This window comes from Ambystoma mexicanum, chromosome 4q, assembly GCF_040938575.1.
Source record: "Ambystoma mexicanum isolate Mex_15411 chromosome 4q, UKY_AmexF1_1, whole genome shotgun sequence".
NCBI classification, from domain to species: Eukaryota; Metazoa; Chordata; class Amphibia; order Caudata; family Ambystomatidae; genus Ambystoma; species Ambystoma mexicanum.
In genome coordinates, this window is record NC_090928.1 from 904,432,544 (window position 1) to 904,450,012 (window position 17,469).

Consider the following 17,469-nt stretch of genomic DNA (forward strand, 5'->3'; position numbering starts at 1 on the left):
ATTGGCAATTTTCTGCTCTATTCCTGGGGCCTCATTTCAGTCTGTGCTGATGCAGAGAAGATCCTCCCAACATGTGTGTGCTATTGTCCACCTCTACACGGGAGCGGGAGAATCTGGCACCAGCATCCACATTCTGATTCCCTCGACATGCTGTGATTTGCGTGGATTCTGCCTAGTTTTCTCAGGAAGTACAAAAACCAGCCACAACCAGTACACATCAGTGGGAGAAGGGTGTCCTCCATTTATGCAATCGGGGCTGTGAACGCAGATCGTCAGTGTAAGCATCTGTGCGTGGAGGGTACTACCATGTAATGATGTCACCCCCTTGACTGCATGCATGCAGTGATTCACAGATCTTTCTCTGAGGTGTGGGGTGGAGCAACAGAGTCATGGATAAATACTCCGATGGTGCCATTGAGCTATCTGTTGGGTTCTTTCTCGTTCTTTCAAGGTCATCACAAATAGGCCGGATATATTTGTGATGAGCTGAGACAGGTGTGTACAAACAGCACTTGCAAACCTGGAGCATGTATTTCACTGCTGTGATAGAGTGGGGATAGGAGAGGAAAAGCCAAAAGGTCACTTTGTGTTTTCAATTTTATACAGGTGGCAGATGGAGAAGAGAGAGAGTAATAACAACAACCCTTCTGGCGGAAAATGGAGGAAGGAAGGGAAAATGAGATTACCAACCATCTCTTGTTATCTTAATGGGTAGCTTTGGTGGACTAGTGTCTTCATGGACATTTCCTGCAGTTGACATTTTATTAATTCTTTATTGTTTGGAATGAATAGCAAGGAAATGCACACGTGCCTCCATGCACCAGAGGGAAGAAAAGGGAGAAGAAAAAACGCCAACAGTCCTCCTGGTATTTTTCTATGGCGACTGCAGAGGGCAGTCTGGCAGAGGGAGCAGAGACATTTTTTCCCAGTCTAGCTTCAGCTACGGCAGTAAGTAGTATTATCCAGGGTTCCTCTTTGAGACCTTTCTCCAGAGACACTTGCTTCTCTATCACTTCCTGTCCTCTGTGCCCAATGCAGGAAGTGGTGTCAAGTGCCCTTCACATGTCTGTCATGCTGTTTCATTATGACACTGGTATGCAATTGTTTTGCAACCAGGTTATTTTCCGATTCGTTTTTTAAAGAAAACAATCGAAAAAACTCATCAAAAAGTAAAGGCGGGTGGGTAAGGGGATAAACGTGTAGGTGGGTTAGGGATACAGATTACATAATAAGGAAGGTGGCTTGGGGGTGAGTCCCCAAATATAAAAAAATCTATGAGTTTTTTTTAATGAAAGACTTTTGTAAATAAAACAGCGGAAAAAAACTGGCGGCAAAAGAACATAGAACCATGACACTACCACAGTTGGTCATAAACCGGCACGCTGTTTTTCTCTCTCAGTAGCCACTCCCGAATCAACATCTTGCAGAAACAATCTTCCATAACCAGTACCTGAGACATGTTGCCGTGGTTTCTGAAGTAAGACCACACTTCTACCACTCATGCGGTCTCTGATCTCTAGTTCACGCATACAAGGTGTGTGTGTGTGTGTGTGTGTGAAACTCTATATAACATTGTTTCCACTTTCTAATTCATTCTTGTAGCATCTTTTTCACACGCAATCATCTCACGACAATAATTTCACATGGTGTGAGCCGGAATGAGGATAGGGAGCACGAATGTAAAGGCCTGGGATCCATGTTCATATTAAACCATGCCCACCCTTCCCTGCTGTGCATGAGTCCATTGCAACGCCCTTGATAGCCCAGCAGAGCAATGGGAGAAATAGTAAGTCCAATGTATCAAAGGCCATATAGATGTAAGCTGAGCACAGGACATAGAGAGACCGTGTAAGGAATGGGTGTGGCGCAACCTATAATGTAGAATATTGCTGTGCATTAACTGAACATCGGCTCCTGCTCTCTGTCACATGTCATTTATTCATACCCATCTTGGACCAACTGATAAATGCTATATTGTTCAATATGATACTAGACAATTGTTGTTGTGTTGGCTATTGCATAGTGACTCTAGGGTCTGCAAAAGGAAGGGAAATAAGCAAATAGGGCTGACTGTAGTCCTGGCATTATTGTTATGCTGTCAATGCAGTTCTATGTTGTTTCATCTCCAGTTACTTTTTCGATTAGTTTTTTGCCAAAACGTTTTTACTGAAACAACTCATCGAAATGTGTCTTTTTTTACAAATCCTTCTGCCATTATTTTCTCTATTTTCCCACACCCACCCTGCCACTTATATCCCCTATCCCTCTCCCACTATATTTTTCGATTAATTTTTCTTTGAACATTTTTGGCAAAAAACTCATGGAAAAATATACTGAGGATGAAACAATGTCATACCATCCCTTGCTATGCAGCGTTCTACTAATCTACTTAGATTGCGAGTATCTTGAGTAAACCAGGATTATTGCCCTCCATACTAACTACTAGGTTACACGTTTGGAGCCATGAAGCACATGCTATACAATGCAACTTCTGAATTGTACTATTGGTTTGTTTTTATGTATGTGTATCCCAAGTATAAGTATCCCAAGGAACAAGAACGTAAAAATGTGTAGAGAGCAATTAAAAAATGATGATGATGACGCAAAAGAAAAAACGCAGCAAGAAAAAGAGGCTGCACCAACAGGGCCGCTCGGCCCTATTGAAAACATAACATTAAACCGTGACGGTTAAAGGTTACACATAATGAACATAAAAAAACATATAAACTGTAGTAAAACGTCAATGATAGAAATGATACAAAATTAAAAAAGATACACTTACAACTGAAAGCAATACATTGAATAACTATAATAATGAGTGCCCACTCACTAGAGTACTAACATAGTTAAGGAGACTTCATTAACCCCTACAGCCAGCCCTACACATAAGGGGTGTATCGGCCACTTTTACTCCCTAAAAATGGGAAATACTGCCCAAAAATAAAAATATGAAGTACACATACCCCCAATAAAAAATAGGAAAAAGACATGTCGGGTCATGCGCCCCTGATTTCACTCTCACAGCTCCATGGATATGTTTGGGCGAGTAGTGCACGCAGTACCACAGGAAGAAACTACTGTTGTAACTGCTTGATTGGAAGAAGTAAACATGTATCTATTAAGGTGCAAAGAAATAAATATTACAAACATATTTCCGTTTTTATAGTTAAGACATTTTTACTCCCTTATAAAATACTCTCATTTGGGAATTGGACTTACATTTTTACTCTCTAAAAAATCATTTTACTCCCAACTTTGAAAAATGAGGAGTAAAATACTCCCACTTCCAAATATTATCTGGAGCACTGCCTACAGCCAGCATAAAAAACAAACACCAAACCCCCCAAACCCTGCGTAGAAGTAATTTACCACCAAATATAGGAAAGACTCACCTGCCTCCAATGACTCCCCAGAATGATGCGTCTCTTTATTCAAAGGTGCCTACCTTACCAAGCATAAGGAGCCCTCACAAGACTTTGCTCTTCCCTAGAAAACTCAGATAGACCTGCAGCAATTCCAGTATCTAAGACTTTGCTTATGGAAATACATGAGCTGGTTGTTCAAGAAGGGCAGGAAAGGCAGGCAAGACCCTCCCCTTGTTTTATATTGTGGCCAACCCCCAGCCATAACAAACATGAGGATGCATTGCTTCCATCCGTTGCCCAATGCAATGAAAAATATCACTAAAGGACGAATTTATTTTGATAAGTAAATATGATTCTTTCAGTTTTGTATGTTTATTTGAAACTAGCTATCCAACAATACTATGTTGATATCATTACTATTTTACTCATCATTGCTTGTTTTGAGCATTTCCACTAAGCATGACATTACCAAATTTCATTGTACCCATATTTAATGACTTGATGCCCAATCATCATATCTTTGGCAGTTTCAATTACGCCCAGATAGCACATCATGGCAGATTGACAGTGTACCCATTTAGCACATCAGTGCAAGTTTACATGTTGCCCACTTGGCTCATAATTCCAATGCCATGCCTCGTATCATATCCTGTTTCCATTATGTTCATATAACCCATTGTTGCCTGACCTTACCTGCCCTCTCCCAGCACGTTTGACCTTCCAATACTGCTGCCGAAAAGAAGGGAGGACAGTACCCCCCACGGCGATCTAGAGCTTCAAGAGACAGCAAGGCTGAAACCAATAGTTGACAAAGCAATAATGGGTTCTATCATGTTTGCTATAGAGGCCCTTTCCGTTCTCAATTATTTTGTTTACGACATTTAATGGCAACAGAAATCTGGGGGGAAACTCCCGCAACCCTCCCAACATCCCCCACCATAATTTCATAAACCCAACCCCTATCTATATTTGCAGGGAAATGTGTTAAAAAAGGAGAATAAATGGACCTTCAGCAAATGTGCCTGCGAGGAAATGGGCTAAATTACAGTAATGACTCTTTCCTCCTCCACCTCCCCCCAGGTAGTGTCTGCTATTGGCATGCAGGCGGTGGACTGAACTGCTAGGAATAGCCACTACACTAGTCCTGCAAGCAGGCATCTCAGGGTGTAGCTTTCATACTAGCACCAGGGGCTGGCACTGCAGCCAGTCAGGTTGCTCAGAACATGGGCTATGCCTGCGTTCCGAGCAACCTCGCAGATGTCAGCTCCCGCCCCACCATTTCTCTCCTTCCCCTGGCTGTTCCTGATTCTCTCCTTTCCCCACCCTACCTCTTCCCTCCCTCCCACTTACCTGAAGAGGTTCGTGCCCCGTACAACCATGATGCCACTCCTCTCGATTCCGACGGCTACAATGGAAATGGAAGAGGGGGCTCTGATTGGATCCTTGCTTCCATTTCCATGGTGGCTATGTTAGATTAGTATTTTGTACGCATGTGTCAAAGAAATAAATGTTTATTAGCACCCCGGGACGTAAACCCACTTACCTCTGACTTATTAACCCAGACACGGCCCATTACCACCCGGAACGGCTCGGGTCACTCGCCATTATGGTTATAGTTATTACTTCTGTGAACTTCTTTATGGTGGGTGAACATGATCATATTATAGAACCCCACCACTGCTTCCAGCGATGCTTAATAATGTAATCTTGTACATTTAAAATAACTCCTCTTTAGTTTGAAGGTCTTTCCCCCTTAGGTTATTGTTACCTTTGTACGTCACCTGTTTTCATACATATATATTTTATTCTGTTTGTCTTGTCCCTTATATATGTTTCACTTTTTTAACACCCTCAGAAACTGTCTCCTCACTTTGCCTCATGTATGTGCTATTTAACAGGCACCCTGCACCATCTGTAAATGTATTGTGGTTAGGCATTTCTGATCAAAATTGACATCCCTTTCCTTCATATGAATACAAATACACAATGTATAAAGTAACGGGCTGCAGGTGCCATTGGCTAGTATGTTTTTATTTATTTGCAGTAATACACCATGCATACATTCTTCTGTGCATCCACCACTTCAAATGCCTACCATGGAACCAATCGGGCACCAAACGTCTGGATTCCCAGGAGGTTCCTGGCAGCAGCAGATATTACAAATCCCCCCATACAATGTAAAATCTTAGTGCAACTAGGGCAGGAGAGGGAAATAAAACAGAAAAATCTTAAAACACCAAGAAGTACAAGAAAAGATAATGCCTGCAACAAGGCATTTATTTTCTTTGCATCATTTGGGTCGGAAGAAGGAATGGGGCTCAAGCTGGACATTTGAATTTCTTTTTATGTCAATAAAGAAATACCTATCTCACCCTATCATTATAGGGCATTCCCTGACTAACCAACTAAACTAAAGGAGTTTGTCTGTTGTCATGAAGTCGATAAATGAAAGGTTTCCCCAGTCCAAACCTGCATCTACCTATCCCTACGACTAATAACCAATAACTAAACTGGGCCCAAAGAATGTGTCTGTTTGAATGGCCTCCCCTTTGCCTTTTTGTCTTGTGGCTTGTGTTCAGGGTTCTCAGGGTTTCTTCATTGGATCTGACTATTTCAAGTGCAAATGTCTCTTTATGATAATCTCTTTAGATAAGACCGGCGGGTCTGATTCACAAATTCTTGTACCTTTTTCCAACTGTTTGCATACTTTGGCCTCCAACTTACATAATCCTCATCAGTATAGATTTTGATACCAGCTTTCAAACCTCTTCCTTGTACTTTATAGGGTTCCCTGTTTTGACAGAGTTTGAGACGTCCCCAGTCTTGGTAGCTCGTTATAGTATTCTTACTGTCTTTGTTTATTTCACTTGACACTCTTAGGTCACCCTTGTTTTAGTAGTCTTCCTGGAGTGACCTCTCCACTCGTCTTCAATAATCTCACATTCGTTTTTATTCTTGAATAGTTCCTTAGATATCTCAATATCTTGCCTTTCTCTTCTGTGATCACCCTTATGCCAAATATTGTTTCTGCTCTGTATTGTGAGTCCCCCTGGTGTCATCCCACCATTCCAACATACCCCAGTACCTGTGTTTGTTGGGGTTGATCTTGTGGGGCTTCGCACTCGCTTGGGTTTTGTAGAGGAGGAGCCAAGTGCCTCTACCGGAAGACCCACCCCCATTTTGCCTACATGTTGGAAACCGGAAATTGTGACATGCGCAACGCCAGTGAGTGATGGTACGTATACTGCGAAGAATCCTTGAAACAAGGCATCCATTGAGAAAAACCTTATATGATGTACCCACAGAGAAATGATGGTCTTCTGAAGGAAGTTCCGGAAGAAGTGTGAAGATGAATGAAAGAGAAGGCTGGCGACGTCACATGAAGCAGAAACAACACACCCAGAAGAGATGCCAATGAAGATAGTATATACACCTTTAGAACCAGATGACGAAGTAAAGAGTCGAGTAACATTTTGTGAGCAAAATGAAGATTGTACATGCAGAGAGCACTGAAGAAAATGGAAGCCGTTTTACAATTGTGTAGATGCTGTAATGCAAGTAGATTAAGTAATCATGAGACTGGCTATACATAGTGAATAGACTGCAGGCAGTACCGCCAATATATATATAACTGTGTACAGAATCAGGATGTTCCACAAAGCATGTTAGCAACTAGGATCCCATGAATTGAAGGTTTGAAAGTGTGGGGCAGTTGGAGAAAACAGCTGACATCAAAGGAAGATTCGAGAAGTTTTGTCTGGCCCAGTGTCAAGAGTTGGGGCCGCAAAGAACCTGGTTATCCACTCGAAAAGATACAATGAACGTGAGAAGCGAGACAAGCTTCTATTGAGGTGTAATGGAAAAACACTAGAAGTGCCAGGTTCTATTCATTTAATAGTGTTAAATGTGAAGAAGCAGCTCAATCCACGGTCTCCAGACACATGGTCAAGTTGAAAATAGACTTTGGGCAAGCTACACCGAGACCAGAAGATAAGGCCATGCTCACACTCCCTTTTACTCTCAGGCACAGTGATCCTTTGCAAGGCTGCGTTCAAAGGACTAATTGAATGGCAGACAGCAGGAGTGATGATGGATGATGGGCTAATTGGGTGGGGAGGCATGGTCAAGTTCAACCCTCCAGCACCTGGGGTAGCAGCTAGCATGCTGGTAGCGAGTGGAATATTCCGGAAGGGTACAAGCGTGCCAACCAATTGTAGAGGGCCACATAGTGAAGAGCCCTATAGTTTGGAAGCCAATGAAATATTGTGTATTCTATGACACGGAAGATGACTTACACTAGTGGTAGGCATAGCTGGCCATCTGACCTTAGGGAGCTAATCACAGTCCAGTCGCCCATAGAAAGTATACTTAGATGTTCCCTTTAAGCCTATAATAAACCCCCAAAGGTTTTTTTTTTTACCACATAGTATGACGTCAGTGATGACAGGTTTTTGCTATAAATATGTGTTTTCTTCATATGAAACATTGAGAATGCTTGTGCAGCATCCGTTGATGCCCATTGTACTCCCTGTTTTAGATAATTGGTAATAAAACAGCTAAATATTTCCAAACTTCCTGAGTCGGTCTGATTATTGGTGTGAGAGTAAGATCTGCATCCCCATCCATCCCAGATAGCGCAACCTCATTTAAAAGGGCCTACGGGTTCAGTTTCTTGTTTGGCTTTCCCATTTGCTCTGTTCTGTTTTCACACTCGCCTCTCAATTGCCATCCTTCTTGCTTACTGATTTCAATGCACGGTGGCAGTTGGGAGACTATTCCGCTGACTATGCTCCCGGTCTCTGGATGGGGTTTTTCAGCCCGCCCTGACAATGGTTACCCCATTGTCCATTTTTCCAGCTTACCGGAATCTCCAAAGGCTGTTCTCCACTTCTCGAAGTGTTGCGGGTTCCACAACCCTGCTTGGCTCCATCTCTCTAAGGTGCTCTGATGCATGGGGGTTTTCCCCAGCGTACTGTTCTCTCTCCTCTCCTCGGGCCTTCTCATCTCGCTTTAATACCAACTTTTTCTTAAAGAAGTATTTCCTTCTCCTACCCATTGTTTGTTGGAGCCAAACTTGTCTACAGCCAAACAGAAGGAAGACAGAGTGGTTTTAACGGAAGGCAGCCCCATGTATGCAGATGCAGTGTCTTTCAAATGGAGTTCCTTTTGGGAATGGGAGTCCTTGTCCCCTACGAGAGAGTCAATCACACTGAGGTCCCACATGCCCAGACCCCTAGGTAGGATCTTGCGGTGCAGGCTCACTTCCCTAGCCTCACAGCGGGTGTCCCCTTGGTGAAGAAGGGACACATTCTCCTAATTCATCACAATCCCCCAGCTCATCACTACAGTTCAAAATCATGGAATCTGTTAGAAACATTACATATTCTCATACTTCTCACATTCTCATCTCAGTGCGAAAGTTCACTTCTCTGTGGAAATGGTTAATTTCTGGATGACAAGTTATTATTCAATGCCTCGTTGATACCCAAAACCTTCTCCCCAAAAAGGGATTCCGCTGCCTGGATCTCATCACCTGCATTCTAGACTACTTGAATTTTTGACCATACTTTGGATTCCGTTCTATGGTAGCTCCCCTCTCACACCACACCATACGGCTTAGACTCCACACAACCCCACCTTCCACTCTCACGAAATTCTTCAGGAACTTCAATGCTCTGAAGGGATTGGAGTACTTTCACAGGCCCTTGGTCTCGAGTCGCCCTCCTTAACTCTGACCATCTCTACCACTCCAATAACCTTTTTTTTGCCTCTTGTCGAGAGCCTAGACATATTATATGATTTGTATATCTCTTACTCCCTATGAACACTTTATCAATTCCCCTCATCTCTACCTTCTCCTTTGAGTTTGTTTCCCTGCCCCATATCAATCAGAAAGGGGAAACACTGGTGGTATAGTTACGTGTGACTCTCATACTCCAAACTGCCTTCCAAAGTGCTTTCTTCTATTAGCAAGTGTCTGTTGCTAACACCCACTTATCACAAGGTTAAAACTTTCCACCATGCCATTTGTCTCCAGGTGATAGGCTTGGCTGTAAACTGAGGGATTTAATGAATTCATTGTCGGAAACACAAGGGAAGCACAATCAGAAACTGGCTCTGACAATACCAGAATACGCAAGGCAACAAAGGGTTAAGAATAGCTATCAGCTGGAAGGGGATAATTGACAGCTATAACTACCAATCACTGGCAAGGATTTGTTTGTTGACTTTGCTGTGTTTTTCCTGTCGTTGCTAGGATACGTGTGTGGAGCAGAACGAGGACAACGGTTACATCTGGGCATATTGAGAAGCCTGAAGAGACGAAGCTCTTGTGTTAAGGAAGTTACGAAGTTACGCGTAGCCAAGTTATTATTTGTTTAACTAAAGTTGAAGCGAACGTTGTCGCTAGCTCGGAGAGCTGATCCTCCTTTGATGTGGGCGGAGATAAGGGAGAGCGGCATCGCTCCCGCTTGACGACTTCCAGATGCGGTTGAAGACCGTGAATTGCAGGGAGCCTGCGAAGCAGAACGAACACGGACTAACGCACCCCTGGGAAAACCTGTGAGTAGCAGCCGATTGGTGCCGCAGAGGAATCCCCGTTAAATACGGTGACGGATGGAAGCGTATGAAGTGAACGCGTGAAGAACGTGTCTGGTCCCCCTGCGTAGATGCTCACCTGGAGGAAAAAGCGAACAGCTCGCTCAGGAAGTAAAGGAACCAACACCCGAGGTAAACATTTATGACTGTGGAGGACGCCAGAGTGTCACGGCTTGGGTGTTTCTCCTTACCGCTGAAGATACGAGCGAAGAGTCAAACGAAGGGGAGGGGCCAAAGAGCAGAGTGAGACCCGACTTGCCTAAAAACAACAAGTACAGAACTTTGGAAGGTGAGGAGGTCACGAGTATTATATATAGAGAAGGTGGTAGTTCAAGAACAGTGAGTGGTTAGGAGAGGAGGACATGTTACGCGAAGGGAGATATTTCAGCCCGTAATACAGACTGTTTGAACTGTACCCCTACTAGCCTGAAAGGTCTATCACTCTAGGTGAAAAGTCGCTGGGAATCAGATCCCACTTAAAGGAAGTGAACAGAAACACATGAAGACGCTTTGTGAAGGGAGAAAGACAAACAGAGTGAGTCGAACTGAATAAACAAAGCAAAAACCTTAAAGAGGCAAAGACTTACTTGGAGAGCAAGAAAAGTGGAAAGAGAAGCACTAAAGAAATTCACAAGTGGACTATAGAGGAGAAGTGTGGAAACACAGAAAGGAGCAGAACTGTATGAATATTAAAGAAAGTAATAACTTACCTCGAACATTCCAGAGTGTACTCCCAGAATCGGCATTCCCAGAGGCGCAGCTTGAAGACGTATCCTTTATCTGAGAATATAAAATAGAAAAGAACCTGTTAATAAAGAATTGGGTACTACTTTTATCCCCAAACAAAAAAATACGTTCTGTCTCAGTCTTTTATTTAGTCTCAAAGTGCATTTCCGCTACAATTTTGGTGTCAGAAGTGGGAAAAGGGGAACACCATGGAAGAACTCATTAAGACACTGAGTGAGGGGCAGCAACTACTCCAACAAGCCTTACAGCTACAAAATCAACAAGCACAAGCTGATAGACAAGCATTTCAGCAAGCGATTCAAGTCCAACAGGCCCAATTATTGGAGGCGACAGCCCTACGCAGACATGCTCAAGTCCCCGCATCAGTTCTTCAAAAATACTCCGTCGGAGAGGACCCAGCTCATTTTTTGTTAATTTTGAACGAGTAGCAAGGAATGCGCAATGGCCTAATGAAAGCTGGTGCCACTACATTGCGCCGCTCATGACAGGCGATATGCAAAGTGCCTACCAGGCAGCTAACCCCACGGGAGAGACGACCTACATGGAAATGAAGAGAGTGGTCCTAGAACGCTTAGGACATGATGAGGAGGCCTATAGGCTAAAGTTTTGTGAGATCAAGTTGCAACCAGAAGAGACACCCCGACAGCTGTTTTATCGGGTTAAAGAATTGGGTGATAAGTGGTTACAGACCCCGAATACCACAGTACCGGAAATGAGTGAAAACATTGTCATGGAACAGTCCATTGAAGCCCTACCCATCCCTATCCAACGCTGGGTCCGTCAACATCATCGACCCAGCCTTGTGGAGGCAGTTAACATTGCCTCGGCTTATCAGAAAGCCGGACAGGGATGCTCCATGAATTATGTATCCGCCAATAAGCCAAACATTACCTTAAATAGTTCCTCCGCCGAAAACTTAGGCCCATCGAGATGGCTCAACTCAATGCTCAGGAAAACCGAGTGGGAACCCACCAGAGTCCGACCAAGTAGTGAAAGTCCCGCCGGAATACGAGTACCAAGTGGGGTTCCAAAAGGAATACAGTGCTTTGAGTGTGGGGAATGGGGGCACTTGGCGAGAATGTGCCCAAAAAGAGTCAAAAGAGAACCTATGGACGTGGGAAATATGGAAGTAATCAAGGAAGGAGAAGCATCCGACCCAGCCATCGGGACAAGATCCCACTATTCCTATACATGTGAAGCGGAGGTCGATGGGAAACCAACGAGAGCTATGATAGATACTGGCAGCTTACAAACAGTCGTAAGTACTGAACTGGTAGGTGATGTGCAGCTCTTAGAAAAGAAGATTCCTATTCGCTGTGTTCATGGGGATGTGAGGCCTTATCCTACCAAAGAAATAAATGTAAAGGTGGCGGGAGAACAGATGGAGGTCAGGGCCGCTGTAATGCCGATATTGCCAGAGCCACTTCTGATTGGGTCCGATGTACCGAACTTTACCAAGATACTGAAGAAAGTCGAGGAAAGTTGGTTACAAAATGCACCTTTTGCTCACCAGGAAATTACACCAACCTGTACAAAAGAAAAGAAAACTAGAGCCACTATACAGAGGATGAAGAAAGACTCGGGGGCAAGAAATGTTTGTCCGATGGTGGTCGATTGGAAAATCGATGAAGGTGGGGATAGTTTTCGCATGGCCCAGGAACTGGATACATTATTGGCAAATGCTAGGACAAGTGTTTGTGACGAAGTATCAGGAAAGGGACCTTTCTTTATTAAAGAGAAGGGTCTGTACTATCGATACAGTAAAGATGCAAATGACGCTGGTACCAAACAATTATTAGTACCTAGCAAATACTATCAAACCGTCATGGAAGTTGCACATGTACAGGTGGGCGAAGGACATTTGGGAACGGAGAAAACTGTCCAGAAAATCCTAGGGAGGTTTTACTGGCCAGGAATAAATGCACAAGTAACGCGTTTCTGCCAGGCTTGCCCCGAGTGTCAGAAAAAAAATTGAGCAAATGTAAAAAAAGCTCCACTCCAACCCATGCCAATCGTGTGTGAGCCCTTTAGTAGAATCGGGATGGATATTGTTGGGCCTTTAGAACCATCTTCCAGAGGACATAAATATATCCTAGTGGTTGTGGATTATGCAACTAGATATCCGGAGGCTTTCCCTCTTAGATCTACCAGCGCACAAAACATTTGTGACGTATTGATACCTTTCATCGGTCGAGTAGGGATACCAAAAGAGATCGCCACCGATCGCGGGACTAATTTTATGTCCGCTGTCATGGAACAAGTCTGTGGGCTCTTAAAGATACAATATTTTAAAACGGCTGTATATCACCCACAGACAGATGGTCTCATGGAGAGATATAATCAGACGATTAAACAGATGTTACGTAAATCAATGGAACCAGGGGAAAGAAGTTGGGACCGGATTTTACCCTGGATACTGCTCACACTACGCAACACCCCCCAATCCTCCACGGGATTTGCTCCATTTGAACTGTTGTTTGGGAGACCAGTGAGGACATTGCTCGATGTTTTAAAGGAAGGATGGGAGGAAAACCCAGGCCAAGAGATTTCTTTAACTGAGTATGCTTGTCAGCTTAAAGAAAGGGTGGAGAACTTGCAGAAAATTGCACGCGAAAATTTGCTGAAAAACCAAATCAAGCAAGAGTATAATTACAATCGAAACTCTCAATTAAGAACCTTCAACAAAGGAGAAAAAGTGTTGGTATTGCTTCCCACCTCCGAAAATAAGATGTTGGCTACTTGGAGGGGGCCATATGTAATCGACGAAGTCCTGGGACCTTTAACATATAGAGTGAGGCAAAACGATCGAAGATTCCCCACACAAACGTATCATGTTAATCTGTTAAAAAAATGGTCTGATCCCGTGACAGCTATAGCAATGATTAACACTAAGGAAATACCCATGGAACAATTCCCACGGCTAAAAGAAAAGTTGGGAATGGAGGCGTTAAATGTAAATGAGAAATTGTCCGAGGAACAAAAGATGGAACTCTGGGAGCTTAACCGGAAATATTCCGAGATTTTTCCAGTTAACCGGGAAGAACAGAACTGGCATACCATCGCATTGAGACCCGGCCTGGAGAGGTAGTCAGGGTCAGACCTTTTAGGATACCCGAGTCAAAATTGGAATCAATTAATAAAGAGATCCAAGAAATGTTGGAACTGGGGGTGATAGAACCCTCCAATAGTGAGTGGTCATCACCTATAGTTTTGGTCCCCAAAGCCGATGGAACAACTAGTTTTTGCTTGGATTTCAGGAAACTGAATGAGATCTCAAAATTCGACGCCTATCCTATGCCTCGGATCGAGGATTTACTTGATAAACTCGGAATGGCCAAGTTTCTAACGACCATCGATCTAACGAAAGGGTATTGGCAGATACCGCTCCATCCAAAGGATAAAGAAAAAACTGCCTGCGCCTCGCCCTCGGAATTGTTTCAATTTACAGTCTTACCTTTTGGGTTACATGGGGCACCTGCAACGTTCCAAAGGCTGATGAACTCAATTATTAGAGGGCATGAAGGTTATGTTAGAGCTTATGTGGACAATATTATTGTTTTTAGTCAAACATGGGGTGATCACCTTGTACATCTGGAGGCTGTACTACAACTACTACAAAACTCAGGACTACATGTAAATCCTAAAAAGTCTTTCATGGCGAATTTTCATACAAAATATTTGGGGTATTTTGTTGGACAGGGCATCATAAAACCTCAAGAAGAAAAATTGGTGGCTATAAAGAACTTACAATTTCCAGTAACACCCAGACAAGTGAGGGCTTTCCTGGGTTTTATCGGTTATTACAGAAGGTTCATACCTCACTTTTCCACGTTGGCTACACCTCTGACGAATCTTTTAAAGTCTTCTGCACCCCCCAGGAAAGAATGGTGTACACCAGAAACGGAAAGGGCTTTTAACGACTTGAAAAATGCACTTTCAGAAAAAGCAATTCTTCATTGCCCAGACTTCTCCACACCATTCTATTTACATACCGATGCATCGGGTACGGGCCTTGGATCAGTGCTATTCCAGAACCAGGGGGAAGATGAAAGACCTGTGGTATTTATAAGTAGGAAGCTACTTCCCCACGAGATACATTATGCCACAATCGAAAAGGAATGCCTGGCTGTGAAGTGGGCTATAGAGGCTTTACGATATTATCTGTTAGGTCGAGAGTTCACATTAGTGACCGACCATGCTCCTTTGGTATGGTTGGCTCGCAATAAGGACACCAATTCCAGGGTGCTTAGATGGTTTCTGGCACTTCAACCTTTTACCTTCAAGACGATCCATCTGCCTGGGAAACTCTTAGCTCAAGCAGATTTTCTATCACGCAACACTGCCCTTCCCGAGCGTAAGGGCCTAGAAGAGAGGGTGTGTAATGAATTCATTGTCGGAAACACAAGGGAAGCACAATCAGAAACTGGCTCTGACAATACCAGAATACGCAAGGCAACAAAGGGTTAAGAATAGCTATCAGCTGGAAGGGGATATTTGACAGCTATAACTATCAATCACTGGCAAGGATTCGTTTGTTGACTTTGTTGTGTTTTTCCTGTCGTTGCTAGGAGACGTGTGTGGAGCAGAACAAGGACGACGGTTACATCTGGGCATATTGAGAAGCCTGAAGAGACGAAGCTCTTGTGTTAAGGAAGTTACGAAGTTACGCGTAGCCAATTATTATTTGTTTAACTAAAGTTGAAGCGTACGTTGTCGCTAGCTCGGAGAGCCGATCCTCCTTTGATGTGGGCGGAGATAAGGGAGAGCGGCATCGCTCCCGCTTGACGACTTCCAGACGCGGTTGAAGACCGTGAATTGCAAGGAGCCTGCGAAGCAGAACGAACACGGAGTAACGCACCCCTGGGAAAACCTGTGAGTAGCAGCCGATTGGTGCCGCAGAGGAATCCCCGTTAAATACGGTGACGGATGGAAGCGTATGAAGTGAACGCGTGAATAACGTGTCTGGTCCCCCTGTGTAGATGCTGGCCTGGAGGCCAAAGCGAACAGCTCGCTCAGGAAGTAAAGGAACCAACACCCGAGGTAAACATTTATGACTGTGGAGGACGCCAGAGTGTCACGGCTTGGGTGTTTCTCCTTACCGCTGAAGATACGAGCAAAGAGTCAAACGAAGGGGAGGGGTCAAAGAGCAGAGTGAGACCCGACTTGCCTAAAAACAACAAGTACAGAACTTTGGAAGGTGAGGAGGTCACGAGTATTATATATAGAGAAGGTGGTAGTTCAAGAACAGTGAGTGGTTAGGAGAGGAGGACATGTTACGCGAAGGGAGATATTTCAGCCCGTAATACAGACTGTTTGAACTGTACCCCTACTAGCCTGAAAGGTCTATCACTCTAGGTGAAAAGTCGCTGGGAATCAGATCCCACTTAAAGGAAGTGAACAGAAACACATGAAGACGCTTTGTGAAGGGAGAAAGACAAACAGAGTGAGTCGAACTGAATAAACAAAGCAAAAACCTTAAAGAGGCAAAGACTTACTTGGAGAGCAAGAAAAGTGGAAAGAGAAGGACTAAAGAAATTCACAAGTGGACTATAGAGGAGAAGTGTGGAAACACAGAAAGGAGCAGAACTGTATGAATATTAAAGAAAGTAATAACTTACCTCGAACATTCCAGAGTGTACTCCCAGAATCGGCATTCCCAGAGGCGCAGCTTGAAGACGTATCCTTTATCTGAGAATATAAAATAGAAAAGAACCCGTTAATAAAGAATTGGGTACTACTTTTATCCCCAAACAAAAAAATACGTTCTGTCTCAGTCTTTTATTTAGTCTCAAAGTGCATTTCCGCTACAATTTTGGTGTCAGAAGTGGGAAAAGGGGAACACCATGGAAGAACTCATTAAGACACTGAGTGAGGGGCAGCAACTACTCCAACAAGCCTTACAGCTACAAAATCAACAAGCACAAGCTGATAGACAAGCATTTCAGCAAGCGATTCAAGTCCAACAGGCCCAATTATTGGAGGCGACAGCCCTACGCAGACATGCTCAAGTCCCCGCATCAGTTCTTCAAAAATACTCCGTCGGAGAGGACCCAGCTCATTTTTTGTTAATTTTGAACGAGTAGCAAGGAATGCGCAATGGCCTTATGAAAGCTGGTGCCACTACATTGCGCCGCTCATGACAGGCGATATGCAAAGTGCCTACCAGGCAGCTAACCCCACGGGAGACACGACCTATATGGAAATGAAGAGAGTGGTCCTAGAACGCTTAGGACATGATGAGGAGGCCTATAGGCTAAAGTTTTGTGAGATCAAGTTGCAACCAGAAGAGACACCCCGACAGCTGTTTTATCGGGTTAAAGAATTGGGTGATAAGTGGTTACAGACCCCGAATACCACAGTACCGGAAATGAGTGGAAACATTGTCATGGAACAGTCCATTGAAGCCCTACCCATCCCTATCCAACGCTGGGTCCGTCAACATCATCGACCCAGCCTTGTCGAGGCAGTTAACATTGCCTCGGCTTATCAGAAAGCCGGACAGGGATGCTCCATGAATTATGTATCCGCCAATAAGCCAAACATTACCTTAAATAGTTCCTCCGCCAAAAACTTAGGCCCATCGAGATGGCCCAACTCAATGCTCAGGAAAACCGAGTGGGAACCCACCAGAGTCCGACCAAGTAGTGAAAGTCCCGCCGGAATACGAGTACCAAGTGGGGTTCCAAAAGGAATACAGTGCTTTGAGTGTGGGGAATGGGGGCACTTGGCGAGAATGTGCCCAAAAAGAGTCAAAAGAGAA